Consider the following 13,704-nt stretch of genomic DNA (forward strand, 5'->3'; position numbering starts at 1 on the left):
ACTGAGGCAAGTGCCAAGAACACTGGCTTGTCCATGATGAGTCCGAGATTCGGACCCAAGCAAACCAACATCAGAAATCAGGCTCTTAACCACTGTTAGGATGGCCTTCACACTTTTTCTTTTCATATTTTTCTCTTTTTTGGTGAGGAAGATTGTCTCTGAGCTAGCATCTGTGCTAATCTTCCTCTACTGCCAAAGCATGGCTTGATGAGTGGTGTGTAGGTCCATGCCTGGGATCCAAACCTGCGAACTCCAGGCCGCCAAAGCAGAGCGTGTGAACTTAACCCATTACGCCACCGGGCTGGACCCCTCCATGCTTTTTATTCATGGATCCCATGAGTAAAAAGATTGAGCAATCACTCTCAATATATGTATATTGTTTATTTTTAAATTATAGGCACAAATTTCTTTGTTATTTGTTTATTATAAAACAAATAAAAGATAGAAATATTTAAAGGAAAAGATAAAGATGAATTAACAAGATTTTCAAATAAATTTTATTTTACTAGTGGCCAAAAATACCCCTTTAGCCCTCTCTGAATTAGTACAAGTAATGTGACCGAACATGTCTTCTGACGTTCTCAATGCACAGCGTGGACACAGCCTCAGACCACCACTGGCTCCGTCACAAGTTCAGTTTCTTTTGACACAGCGTGTAACATCCGTGAAAATAACTGGATTGGGGAAGTTGATAAAGACAACTTTTGATTTACATATGTTATTTGGATGTTTTAAAAATAAGAGTGTATTCATTTATTATTGATATAATTAGGGAATATTTTTTAAAAACCCAACCTTCAGCTGGTTCCTGTCACTTTTCAGATAAAGACAGAGCTACTGCACACCTGCCCCTGATGGCCGGCTCGTCCCCACCGGCACCGTCGACCCTTTGTGCTCTGCATTTCATCCACAGTGGCTTCCTGCTCCTTCAACAACTGAGTTCTCCACCTCCTCCCAGTTTTAAGGGCTTCACATATGCTCTTTTCTCTGGAAGCTTCTTCTCCCCAACACCCACACTTACCCCAACTCTTCCCCATCCCGCAGACTCATCGCTCCTGCAGGAAAGCCTCCCTCGGCCTGCCAGGAGGGATTGGAACCCTGTCGTGGCTCCTTCACTCATCACAGGTTATGGTTAGACGTGAATGTGAAGATTGCTTGCTAATAGTTGTCTTTCCCACAAAATGCTAAGTTCCAACAGGCAAGAACCATCTGTTTTGTTCACCACTGTGTCTTCAGGCTCTAGCACAGTGCTTGAGCACATGGTAGATTTCCAATAAATACTTGATGAATTCACGATGGAATGAATTCACTCCCATTTTGTGGTGCCAGCCTGGACACGAAAGGGTCAACAAGACATTCCTAATCAGCTCCCCTCCCATGATACCTGAGGAGGCATTTGCAGACTCTCACGGGTCCCTGGATGTTGGCTGGCTACTGTGCCACCTTCAGGGCCGGCTTCCTCCTACTCCTCATGCCATGGATTGAGGTGGCAAGACAAGAGTCAACTTTGGCAGCTTGGGTCTTTGGGATTGGAGAAAGGAAAGCTGACTTCACGAATGCATGAGCGCTCTGGAAAAATACACTAGCTCAATAGGTGCTGCCTTAGTCGGTTTTCCCCTAAAAGCAGAGCCCAAGACAGGCACTTGAGTGAAAGTAGTTTCTTTGGGAGATAACCACAGAAGTAGGAGCAAGGGGCACGCAGAGTAAGACAAGGAAGAAGGAAAAGCCAACATAAAGATGCATCATCAAGGTCATTGCTATAATAATTGGGGTTCCATGGGACTTCTGGGAAGTATGAAGAGCCTCCCAGAAACATCTATCAAAAGACGGAGACCAGGGCATTTATCCATGGGCTCCCCTCCTCTCCTGGTTAAGAGCCACCCCATGGGCATTAACTCCCCTGCACTTCCAGGCTGAACAACTTCTCAGACATCAACCCGAGTGCCACCCACAGACGTACAACGAGATGGTAATGGGAGTGGTGGTGAACAAGTGGCTCTGATTTGTAATTGCAGCCCAGCCACCAGGAAGGAGACTTCCGGGGCAGCACGTTTCATACAATAATCAGAAAGTCAGCAGAGGAAATGCAGACACTAGATGAAGACACTCTTTGTCTGTGATGATGATCATGGTTTTGCTCAAATTGACAATTTAAGTTGGCGATGCTGATAACTACAGAGCAGGCTGTCCTGCATTTCTCCCCAGGATGCATTGATTTTAGTTCTCCCATGAGCCTCTTGACTTCTTTTTCCGCCTGTATCAAGGGGAGTGACAATCACAAACGTCCAGTGAATGAGGTCAAGAGGAAAAAAGAGAGGCTATTTCCTGCCCAAACTTCATATCCTTTATGTGCGATTGCACGCGGCTGGATGACAGCTACTGCCAAAACGTATGCAAGCAGGGACCTGAGCTTTAAGAATCACACAGCTTGTAATGTGGTTGAACGCCCTATTGCTCACATCTGCAGCTGCTCCTCCCGCGCCCTCCTCGCACCACTGTCTCCTCACTGTCTAACGCGAGGGCAGCACAACTCCACAGCTCTCAGATTTAAAGAACTGCTGCTGACACTTCCAGGTCCTTCCTTTTAATCTGTGGCTAAGCTGGCCACCACCCGTAAGTGCGATCACCACACTCACTCCCCATCCACACCCCCACACCAGTCCTCATCTACACCCCACCTCACTCCCCATCTACACCCCACCTCGCTCCCCATCTACACCCCACCTCGCTCCCCATCTACACCCCCACATCAGTCCCCATCTTCACCCCACCTCACTCCCCATCTACACCCCCACACCAGTCCCCATCTACACCCCACCTCACTCCCCATCTACACCCCACCTCACTCCCCATCTACACCCCACCTCGCTCCCCATCTACACCCCACCTCACTCCCCATCTACACCCCCACATCAGTCCCCATCTACACCCCACCTCACTCCCCATCTACACCCCACCTCACTCCCCATCCACACCCCACCTCGCTCCCCATCTACACCCCACCTCACTCCCCATCTACACCCCCACACCAGTCCCCATCTACACCCCACCTCACTCCCCATCTACACCCCCACACCAGTCCCCATCTACACCCCACCTCACTCCCCATCTACACCCCAACACCAGTCCCCATCTACACCCCACCTCACTCCCCATCTACACCCCACCTCACTCCCCATCTACACCCCACTCCGCTCCCCATCTACACCCCACCTCACTCCCCATCTACACCCCACCTCACTCCCCATCTACACCCCCACATCAGTCCCCATCTACACCCCACCTCACTCCCCATCTACACCCCACCTCACTCCCCATCTACACCCCACCTCGCTCCCCATCCACACCCCACCTCGCTCCCCATCTACACCCCACCTCACTCCCCATCTACACCCCACCTCACTCCCCATCTACACCCCCACACCAGTCCCCATCTACACCCCACCTCACTCCCCATCTACACCCCAACACCAGTCCCCATCTACACCCCACCTCACTCCCCATCTACACCCCACCTCACTCCCCATCTACACCCCACTCCGCTCCCCATCTACACCCCACCTCACTCCCCATCTACACCCCAACACCAGTCCCCATCTACACCCCACCTCACTCCCCATCTACACCCCACCTCACTCCCCCTCTACACCCCCACACCAGTCCCCATCTACACCCCCACATCAGTCTCCATCTACACCCCACCTCACTCCCCATCTACACCCCCACATCAGTCCCCATCTACACCCCACCTCACTCCCCATCTACACCCCCACATCAGTCCCCATCTACACCCACACCTCAGTCCTCATCTATACCCCCACCTCACTCCCCGTCTATGCTCCCACCTCACTCCCCATCTACACCCCCACCTCATTCCCCATCTATACCTCCACCTCCCTAGAAAACCTCTTTAGCCCCGATGGGACTACGAATCCTTCACAAAACAGGTTTGTCACCACACTGTGTTTGCAAACATTTCCAGAGATCTCTCTCCCTCTCTGTGCTGCTCGATTGAGGAGTATTAAAATCACAAACCCATCCCTTCCCCTCGGGTGATGAATGGACTTCGGCCTTTCTGCGAGCACAGAGCACTCTTCCTTCAGGCCACAACATTTGATAAAGAAATGAATCCTTGACATTATTAATTCCCTGGGCTGAGATTTTGTTTAATAACTGTTTTGTCAGTGATAGATCAGAAGAGGTAGGGTGTGTGGGTGTAAGAGGGAGAGAGGGAGAGATGGCGGGAGGAGAGTGGGAAGAAAGGGGAGGATAATTTAACTGTGGCCTTGAGATTAGGGGGGCTGGCCTTACAAAGTAGCTCTTTATCCAGACCTGGAGCCCCATGAGTCACCCCTGCTCTCTCCCCACCCCCCTCCCATCTGATTAGACTCTAGCCAGCCAATCACAGCCCAGGATTTGGGAAATATTTCGTCCTTGACATTCCGGAGAACAATCCCTTGCTGAGGAAAAAATACATTATAAAATAAATAGAAAAGCATCAATCAGCTGGGAAAATGTATTCTACTGGTTGGAGGCAAGTGATGTGTTTATTTAAATGGGACTGAAGGCAGAGGTTTGATTTTTCACTGAGATACCAAAGCAGAGCAGGGAAGTATTGGCATGTAAGCCATTACCTTCCCTAGATGGTTTTACACAGCGAGATGGCCAGGAGATAGCTGTCAGAGAGGCAGGCACCTTATGGTGGCCAGGAAAGTACTTGTCCAGTTTGTGTGATTTGGATAAAAGTACAAGAGTCATGTCATCGCCAACAGATGGTCTCTTCCTTTTCCTCTTCCTCTCTCCCTCCCTCTCTGTCACACACCCACCTTCCTCAGATGGAAGAATGGTCACGTTGCAGAGGAGGAAATTTCTCTCTTCTGGAATTCACCTCATCCTGGGTTTTGGCAATTGGCAGGTGTTCACAACCGAGAGGAAGCAGGCCTGGCTTCTGAGCCTCATGTCAGGTAGAACCTACCAGGATGCGGTAGCCCAGCCTTGACCCAGACCTGCTCCGTGTGCCCTGCAACGTCTATCCACCCATCCCACACCTTCGCCTCCCTCTCTGCTCAGGGCACAACCTTCTCCCCTCCTCCTGTCCCCAAGATAAAGAAACAAACGTGTTCCTATGACTCATAGGTCCATGAACTCAATCCAGAGGGTAAATAACTCACTGAATGAATGAGAGATGTCATTTCCAGGCTATAAAAATAATTCACTGCCTCATCTTTTCCTAATGGGGTTCACGGCTGGTGCTTGCCTGTCTACCCTCTGCAGCTGCAGCTGCGTGGCCTCTGCGGAGGCTGTGCAGCTTGGCTTGCACTGTGGGCTGAAGAAGGGCTTGACCAGCTCTGATGACATTTGCCTCCTCCTGGACCTTGAAATATAGATGTATATTCTTTCCATCTGTGATGCCTCCAAATACCTACAGGGACTTTCTTTCTCATGAGTTAATAATAACATGCAAATATGCTACAGCTTTTGTTTTCCTTTCTTAGTTAAAGGACAGAAACTTCCACAACAGAATATATGCACTACGTATTAACCTGAACTGGTTCTGGGCAAAATAGTGAGAAATGCTAAATTGATGATCAATTGCTTTTCCCTCTGTCTTTTTTACCTTCCGTTCTGCTCTCTCCTTACGTCCAATCCAGGCTCACCCCTTCGTGTGCACACATACATATACACACATACGCATGCTGGCAAACAACCACTTCCCCCCCCCCGCACCCCTGTCCATCACCCATTACTGCTTTCATAAAACGGTCCCCTCTATTAGCTCACTGAGGTCTGCCCACCTTTCCAGGACAACACAGAGAGACTTCACTCGATTTTTCTCACCCACTAAAAGTCAACTCAACCACCTCTTTGGTTATATCTGCTTTCCAACCCCGAGACCAGGAAAGACTCTGTGTCCAGCCGCCTGAAATCCGTCCAGACTCGATCTCCCGTGCTCTAGCCTGGGGGAGCCACCCCCCAGCACCTGCCCTCAATACTTCTTCACTTTTCAATTTTTCAGACAAAAATGTTTTCTTATTTTTCCATCTGCTTATTTTTCCCAGCCAGGTTCTAAGCTTCGCTGAAGGCAAGACCTCGGTCTGCTGTTACACTGAATGCACGCACATACACACACACAAACACACACACACACACACACACACACTCCGTCCAAAATGATTCACTGCGCTGAGCTGGTGTTTTGTAAATTTTTGCTATTAAATCTTAGCAATTCCAAGTCCTATGAGAGCCCCTGGAACGAGATATTTGGAGGCAGACAGGAATTTGAAATCAGACCAAAAAAATAAATAAATAAAAAGAGGGCATTAGCATTTGGCAGGTCCTGTAGCCATTCTGACACACAGTATTCTTGCATGTTAAATGGTGATAATAAGGCCTTGCATCGGGGGTGTGGGAATTAATAGGATGCAGTGTGTAAGGAGCAGGCAGAGTGGCTGGCACATGGTCACCCTCAATAGAATATGGTTAGTACAAGTCACATCATGTCGGCGTCTTTGTCCTCGTGGGTCAGCCTTGCTACCGGCTCAGGCCTCAGTCAGTGAAGACCAGGGTGGCTTGTCTCTGGGCTCAGTGCATGTCCACGCCTCCCCACACTCCTCCACGCAGCACGGCTCTCTGATCCCTTCTCCCATCTCACCACTCCTCCTTTCCTCATTTTGCCCTTGTAAAGCAGCACAGTCCCTTCTTTCTAAGACACACAGGAAAAATTAAATATTTGAAAACCCTTCACTGATGACATCAGTCCAAAGGGGATCAAACAAGCTATCGGGGGCTGCCACAACGCACCTGTGCCTGGTAACCGTCTCCCTGGTGACAGAGGCCCGATGGCCAGGGGATGCTTCTTCTGAAGCTGTAACGGTTTTTCTTTCCAGAGAGCATCTCCTCCTGCTCTGATTAATCAACATCACATCTTTCAGTGTGTGTTTAAGTGAAATAATAGATTACTGCTCAACTGCAGTTGAATGACAGAGGCTTTTGATGACTCTCAAGAAGAAAAGACAAAAAAAAAAAAAACCACAATGATTTTGTTGAAAAGGAAAAACTTAAAAACCTCTCTTTTTCTTGCTGCCTGCTTTCTTGTATAAACAATTATGTTTAGAAAAGTGATCTTTTGAATGATGAACCATTCCCGTTATCTCACCAAGACTTTGGGGTAATCCACACTTTCCAGCTTTTTTTTCTGCTTAGAATACTTGAAACTGTACAAACACAGCCCACGCTTGGCTCACAGAGTAGCATGTCACAGCGTCCGGTGTCATCTCCCAGAGATACTGAGAGCTCTGCTTTTTGAGATTCTGACAACTATTTTGGACTGTGCCTTTTTGTTTTCTGGCAGGAAAGGTTAAAATGTGCTTTTGAAGATATATTTCTCAGGTAATATTTTTTTCTTTTTCTCCTTTGGAATCCTTTGTTCAGCCTTAGAAAGTTCTTATAATGCTACGAAACCACCAATTTGTCTGTATCTCCTCTTTACCCTTTTGTGTTGGGACCAGAATTCTAGATTTCTTCTTATATACCTAAAGTCCTCATCCACATTTCATTAGGATATTTAAAACAAACAGAGGTACTCCATGAAAATGTGTCATCCACTAGTTTCTGGCTGACTTTCTCCTCCAAGTTCTCCTAAATACTTTTGGAAAGGTAAAATAAGAAAGTGGAACCAGTTCTGTCATATGTTCAGTTCTAAATACTTAAACAATAATTCCTGACGTGTAAGTCAAAAGGGTTATTCATTGCTTGGCAAGGAAGAATTCAAAAGAAGGCACGTGCTGTGCGGGTTTCATGTGTTATTAACGTGCTGAAAATACACTTGCTTTTGTCTTGCACGCACTCATTTTAACGATGATTCACAGAATGGATTGACACTGAACTTTTTTCTAGGCTTAAGGAAGGATGCTAAGTTGGGGTCAGCTATCTTAACCAGCAGGTCTTTCACAGAGTCCTAAACGTCACCGCCAGGTGGCACAGCAGCATAATCTGAAAAAGGGATGCCGTCCCAGGGGGCCGACTCCTAGCCTCTGTTAATGGCTTGATTTTCCACTTACAAGCAAGAAAATGCCATGGAAACTTTTGTTTTCCTCTTCAGGTGGAGGAGGAGGGGAAGGGCTGGGGAGGAACGAAGCCCCCTTCCACTGAGTGCTGTGTGCTGCCCCATAGCCACATCTGGACATTATAAATCACGCACGGTTGGGGTCCAGCATTTTCTGATCTTAGCAACAGCCCCATTCTAAGCAAAAAGGAACCAGTGTGTTCTGTTTAGCTTAAAAACAACGAAAACCACAAGTAAAGGGGAGAAATAAGAGCATTCTAACAGAGGGGTAAACATCAGTGCAGTTTATTTGGAGCCAGTCCTGGGCAAGTCACTTTAGAACATAGCAGGCTCCTGGCTCCACGTGCCAATTGATCCTCACCTGTAACTTGTTCTGCCTCTAAGACAGAGACTTGAAATTGAGTCAGTGTTACCTTAAAACTTCATCTCTGCTCACAGTCCCTCCCTCCGACACTCCGTCGCCCCAAGTAATTACCTTTTATTATTATGACTTTTTAATCTGGGTCATAGCTTAACATTCCACAGCACCTACTTCAAAAAGGTGGGAGGTTGCTGCCTTTCTCAGTGAAACCGCTCTGGACGCCCGAGCGCCTGAGTTCCAGCTCAGCTGAGTCTGACGCTCCCCAACCTGTCCTCCTCCTGCATTCCCGAGCTCATGGATCTCCACACAGAGCACCTTCAGACCATGTCACCAGGATCTGTCTAATCTCATTAGATTTCTCATTTTCAGCATAATACTGTCATGGCGTTGTGCACCAGTGCCCCAGATTAGTGGCTTGTCAGAACAGTGCCCCACTAATGAGCTAATCCAAATAATGCTCAAATCCCAAATCAGATTTAAGACGATCCAGTCTGGGTAGAATTAGGGAGCGAGAAATGCTGGCTGAAGGAACAAGCTTTCATTTTCTTTGTTTTGCCTTAAAATAAAATAGGTGGAATGCTGTCAAACTCGAGAGTTTTTTCCTTTGCACGACATTAACCTCCATTACGCGATTGGGAATAATAAACAGAAAAGAGTACATCTGTATGGACGGTATAAATTCACCCTGGAGGATTGGAAAACACACAAACACACATATGCAAGCTTAATATATTCAGCAGATCCACATCCTTCACAGCTTCTAGTTTTCCTGACTTTCCTGTGAGCTTGGCCTTAAGACCTTGCAGATTTTGAATCTGATGTATTTCAATGGTGACCTTAGGATGTAGGGTTAGGTCAAAAAAAATTTTTTTTAAGCTTATTTGTTTCCTTATTTTCCCTCAGGGTAAAGCTGGGCTCCAGAAATCCCAAAATGCATAATAGCAAAGTTAAGGTCAGGCCCTCCGCAAAGGAGCTAGGAAAACGGACGCAATCAGAGTCATTGTGGTTTCAGGTGTTCTTGAAAACGAAGCCTCAGCTTAAAAACTGATGCTTAAAATGGTTTCTTATTTCAGTACACTTCTGCTCTTTTTGGGAATGAAGGAAATTATTTCTGTTGGCAAAAAGGCAGTTTGTATGATGGCCACCTAGTGGGCCAGCCCAGAGCAGAGGAGGACAGGAAAGAAGTCTTCCCTTCTCCTCCCTGGCACAGTGACTTCGTGCGTCACAGTGACGGTCCAGTTCTTCACCTGGCTGCTGTGCGAAGCCTCGAGAACATCATTTGACTTTTAAGAGTCAAGTTCAGCTAAGCAGGGCAGTTTGCTGTTGTATTTTGACAGCAAACGGAAGACAAGTACGGACCATCCTGTACTTTGACTTGAACGCGGTCCTCATCTCCGTGCTTTCTAATCGGTGTACAGCAGGCCACTGCCAGGGTTTTCTTTAATGAGGCACCAGGGAAGTACTTTGGATTTGTTTCTCCTCATTGTTTGTACTTCTGTTGGATATCATGTTTCATCTTATAACTGCTAGACTTTCTAGATTATAAGCCACCAAAAGAAAGTTGTGTGCTTAATGGAGCATTATGGTTTTGCAACTTACAGGCGCTTTCTTTCACTGATTTCAGACTTAAGCACATTGCGCACAGTCACAAAAACCAAAAGAGTGAGCTGGTGTGTGTCCGTTTTGCCTAAATCACGTGAGCTTTGTTGCTGTGGTTGAAGTTGGAGAAAATCAGAATGGCGCACCATAAGGGCAAAGCAAGTAGGTCTAGGTAATAATACCACCATATTTTTGTCATGCCTCCACAGCCCTGATAAGTTTCCTTACCCAGTGAGTCGGGAATGGGAACCTGTTCATACTAACCTACTAGAAGTCAGCTAGTCAATTACCTAAGCTTCCTTGGTTAACTGCACCCAAGGCCACCCCTTCATGCCATCCTCTCCTTGCCCTGCCCAACGCTAATAACAATAGGAGCCCCAGTCCGCCTCCTCGGCTTAACCCAGGAACAGGGCACAAACTGATGATCATTTTTCTTTGTGAATTATGACACAGGCACATCGCCTCACCCCTGGAAGAAAGCAGTCCCTGCCAATCCTTTAAAACAGCCGGCAGAGAAATGAGGGGCCTGCTAGGGCCAAGCTGCCTCCCTGCTGACTCTAATTACCCAGCCGGGAATCGCACATCCCTCCTTCCCGCCCGCCCCCAAGTTGGACCGAGGACTCTGCACTCCACAGCCTTCGGCTGGTCCTTTTGTGTGCCCACGGCTGCCGAGTGGATGTGGCTCATAATGAGCTTTGACACTAATGGAACTGCGAGACAGTGTGATTATGGATTCTCCCCCCTCGCAGCACAGACCTGGCAGGAAATGACCCGAGACTCTGCACCCTTCCACCCCCAAAAGAATTCTGTGGAAACCATCTTCAGCAGCCAGCTGGAGCTCTCCCCCCACCCCTTTCTCAGCTCAGTTTCCTCTTCCCTCCATCATCCTGCAGGTGGCTGAAAATAAGATTTTATGGCCTGACGCGTGGTGGGTTGGTTGACAGCGCTGGAGACCTTCTTTAATTCGAGGGGGCCATGGAGCATGGAGGTAAGACTACAAATGGGAACTGGGACCCATAAAAACAAAGACTTTCCCAACTTGCTTTTCAAAAGCATTCCGAGAAGGAAGGGAGCTAGGGAAGGTACTGTTGTTTTCTATTAGATGCTTAACAATGTGTGTAAGTGGAGGTGATTTAAGAAGAAAACAACACGTGCTTCTGTAATTTCCATGTTGCGTGCGGTACAGGTGTAAGAGACTGGAGCTAACTATCGGCCTGTGAGCTAATTATAGCAAGAAACAGCTGCTGTCCTCTAATGAGGAGACAGAGCCGCAAGATGCTCTCGGCTGGGAAGCCGGAGGAAGCCTGTTGCAGGGCCTCTTGTAGATTGTGACCTGGCCCAGAATGCTCCCTGCCACACACTTGGTCCCTGGCCCGTTCTCACATCCACTCCAGCAGGTGATAAGTAATTTTCGCCTCCCTGTATCTGGAGAGAGGAATATGTCCCCGTTTTATTAACCTCCACGCTGCTTTTATTCTCATTCCCCAGAAGTGACCATTCCTGACCCCTAGCTATGTATTAGGAGGGTGGGGGGGCTTTCCCATCCTCTGATTTCTTCCTGTTCATTCTCATTTTTCTATGTTTCCAGAACAATCAGAAATTCCCAGAGCTGTCAGCTCTTTATCACGTGATGTCAGTGCTGAGCTGGACCACATTTTCTGTCTCTGGTGCTACAGTTTTCTCCCCGAAGTTCCTTAAATGTGACCAAACCTCTCCTCAACGCCACGGAATGCAGAGCTTGGAGGGTCTGTTGGTGAGGAGAAAGGCGGCTTCCCTTTAGACCTCATTCCAGACAGATCGGGGAAGCATTCGTGTAAAATGTTACTTTTTTAAATGTTAATAAAATCTGATGGTCACGTCGCTCCAGGTATTTAGAGGGGATCAGGCACGTTCGGGGTGGGACGGCCCTGGACGCTCTGAGTATTTCCATGCACTAAACCTCAGCACCTCGCGAGGAGGGAAAGTTAGAATCCAAATAAGCTGAAGCAGGTGCTCTGCTCCGTTACTCATAGCCTAAAAAGGCCCCTTTTGGACCAAATAAAGAGTAGGCAATTTAAGGTGACCATCTCCCCCCACCTTGCGTAGAGTCTTCTTTACTGGGCGGTGGTAACGCTGAAGCCGCCCCCTGACCAGGCGCATCCAGCCGCTGGGCAGTGGGTGAGGCCGGAAAGCGCCTTTTCACAGCACTCGTGGGTGGACTGGTGGCACCTGCGTCTGTCCCTTATAGCCTGTGCAAGGCGGACCTGGTCCCGTGACAGCTTCTCTGTGGACTGTATAGCTTCTGCCAGCAGCTCTGTTTTTCTCTAGTTTAGGATTAGTGGAAATTTAATTGAAAATAAAACCCAGAGAACTGTGTGGCTCCTGAAAGGGGGATCGAAGAGTTCCTCCCACAGCCAGCCCCCCTTGTGGCCATTTCTGCTCGCTTCTGTGCGACCTCCAGGGCCTGAGGACAAGCCTCTGTGTCCTGTGGCACGTTGGTGACCGGGACATTGCTGGAAGAGCCAGGACGTGGGCGTGCTTAACTCATCTTTTGGTGAGCGTGTCCACTCAAGGTCAACATTTATTTCTTCTCACCCCAGCAGCCTTTTCTTATGTTTTCCTCCGATCTTTCCAGAGTTTTCTTTGTCACACATGCTATCTGTGAAATCTTTATTTCACCATTATTTTTTTTTAACCTCAGGGAAAGTAAGCTTTCTTTCTCTCTCTCCTTCTCTCTTTCAATGAATTTTCAAGAAGACATAGATATTATTTATGATATATTGGAGGCGAAGATCAGGCAAGAATGAATGGCTGAGAGGATTTTATCTCCCAAAGACAGGACCTGAGCTTTCTGGCTACTCTGAGCGGCTTGCAAAGCTTCCCAGGTGTTAGAGATGAGCGATTTTTTCCTGCTGGTTTTTATCCCTTTCTCTCCCCAAATAACAGCTGCTGGTGTACACTGGCGTCAACTCCTCCAGCACTGAGCCTCCACGAGAGGATGGCATTGAAGTCTCTCTCTCTTGCTTCCTCTTCAGGGCGGCGCAGGCTGCCCCTCAGGAATACTGCCGCCTCTGACCATGGCTAGAATCACCAGCAGCTTCCAGCTTGTGATGTGGGGGACGCAAGAGGCCGGGTACCCTTGTTCTGTGTCAGTTACATTGGCTTCCTTGATTCAAAGCGGTTGCCTCATAAGTATTATTTTTTTGTGAATATTATGCTTGACAGTTTAAATTCATGCATTCTAGTGTTTTTTAGTCACCACCACTTCCATACCACTCAGAGATTGTGTCAGAGCCTAGCATGCTATTTTGCAAACATCAAATGTTAAATAAATATTTTGCTGTGAATGAATGAATGAGTGGACGGATGGATAAATGAATGAATGAATAGAAGTGTTGTTCTGCCTTAGAAAATAGCAATTTGGTTTCACCTATTTGCAGATGAAAGAAAGCAGCTTAAAACATAACTTCCTAAAGTGCCACCTCACTTCCTCTGAGGAACTGATAAAGGGGATTTTGATTTAACTCGTGCTTTAAAATATTTCAACAGAGGGTCATAAGCGAAACTAGCACAGCAAAGCATTCCTGACTTGGGCAGTCCTGCCTTTGGAGGGGAAGGCAGACCCCATGTAGAGTGCAGGTCCACAGTTCCTTACTCGCAATTCCAGGATGGAAGTGTGTGATACACACAAGTTTGTCAT

The 13,704-nt window shown here is 47.6% G+C and overlaps 1 long non-coding RNA gene across 1 annotated transcript in view; it reads left to right on the top strand.

Annotated features, from left to right (window-relative positions):
- Positions 1-11,880, top strand: part of LOC139076853 (uncharacterized) — a 55,553-nt gene extending 43,673 nt beyond the window's left edge. The window contains exons 3-5 of the long non-coding RNA XR_011528870.1: positions 10,051-10,197; positions 10,919-11,013; positions 11,614-11,880. This is a non-coding gene — a long non-coding RNA (uncharacterized lncRNA). The remainder of the gene's footprint in view (positions 1-10,050; positions 10,198-10,918; positions 11,014-11,613) is intronic.
- Positions 11,881-13,704: the final 1,824 nt, after the last annotated feature.

Source organism: Equus przewalskii, chromosome 17 (genome assembly GCF_037783145.1).
Source record: "Equus przewalskii isolate Varuska chromosome 17, EquPr2, whole genome shotgun sequence".
Lineage (NCBI taxonomy): Eukaryota > Metazoa > Chordata > Mammalia > Perissodactyla > Equidae > Equus > Equus przewalskii.